Genomic DNA, 1672 nt, shown 5'->3' on the forward strand with positions numbered 1-1672 from the left:
CACTTCAGCCCATGGGGCCCTCCGGAATAGGTGGCCCCGCCCGGTGGACCCCCGGGACCCTTCCGGTGGTCCCGGTACAATACCGATTACCCCCGAAACTTTCCCGATGGCCGAAACTAGACTTCCTATATATAAATCTTCACCTCTGGACCATTCCGGAACTCCTCGTGACGTCCAGGATCTCATCCGAGACTCTGAACAACTTTTGGGTTACCGCATACTAATATCTCTACACCCCTAGCGTCACTGAACCTTAAGTGTGTAGACCCTACGGGTTCGGGAGACATGCAGACATGACCGAGACGACTCTCCGGTCAATAACCAACAGCGGGATCTGGATACCCATGTTGGCTCCCACATGTTACATGATGATCTCATCGGATGAACCACGATGTCGAGGATTCAATCAATCCCGTATTCAATTCCCTTTGTCAATCGGTACGTTACTTGCCCGAGATTCGATCGTCGGTATCCCAATATCTCGTTCAATCTTGTTACCGGCAAGTCACTTTACTCGTACCGTAATGCATGATCCCGTGACCAAACACTTGGCCACATTGAGCTCATTATGATGATGCATTACCGAGTGGGCCCAAAGATACCTCTCCGTCATACGGAGTGACAAATTCCAGTCTCGATCCATGTCAACCCAACAGATACTTTTGGGGATACCTGTAGTATACCTTTATAGTCACCCAGTTACGTTGTGACGTTTGGTACACCCAAAGCACTCCTACGGCATCCGGGAGTTACACGATCTCATGGTCTAAGGAAATGATACTTGACATTGGAAAAGCTCTAGCAAACGAACCACACGATCTTGTGCTATGCTTAGGATTGGGTCTTGTCCATCACATCATTCTCCTAATGATGTGATCCCGTTATCAATGACATCCAATGTCCATAGTCAGGAAACCGTGACTATCTATTGATCAACAAGCTAGTTAACTAGAGGCTTACTAGGGACATGTTATGGTCTATGTATTCACACATGTATTATGATTTCCGGATAACACAATTATAGCATGAACAATAGACAATTATCATGAACAAGGAAATATAATAATAATCATTTTATTATTGCCTCTAGGGCATATTTCCAACAGTCCTCCCCTCCGCGGGTATCCGGCTTGGAGGGATCGGGAATCCGGACATAGCTAGTCCTTAAGATACATGAAGGGTCGTCGCATTGTTCCTCCACCACTGCAACGTGATGGGTGACCTGGGGAGAGTTGATCTCTCTCAGATCGGGTTTGGGCCCAATCTGATCGTAGTCTGTAGTGACTCCCAGGGCGGCGATGCAATCCAAGAGCTCGTTTAGGGAAGAGAGCTCCATTGTATCTAACTGCTCGGCGAGTTCCGAGTTGACATGAAGATTGCTTTTGATGACCCGAGAATTCATCGTCGGTGCAGCGACCGAACAAGCGGTCATAAGAAAACCACCTAGCCGGAGAGTTTGGTCGACAGCCAAAGCTCCCTTAGCAACAGTGCCGTCTCTAAAGACGGGACGAGGCATCCTTCCTGATGGCGACGGCACAACGGAACTCTCAATGAAAGCACCAATGTCGGTGTCAAAACCGCGGATCTCGGGTAGGGGGTCCCGAACTGTGCGTTTAGGCCGGATGGTAACAGGAGGCAGGGGACATAATGTTTTACCCAGGTTCGGGCCCTC

This window comes from Triticum dicoccoides, chromosome 2A (genome assembly GCF_002162155.2).
Source record: "Triticum dicoccoides isolate Atlit2015 ecotype Zavitan chromosome 2A, WEW_v2.0, whole genome shotgun sequence".
Taxonomy (NCBI): domain Eukaryota; kingdom Viridiplantae; phylum Streptophyta; class Magnoliopsida; order Poales; family Poaceae; genus Triticum; species Triticum dicoccoides.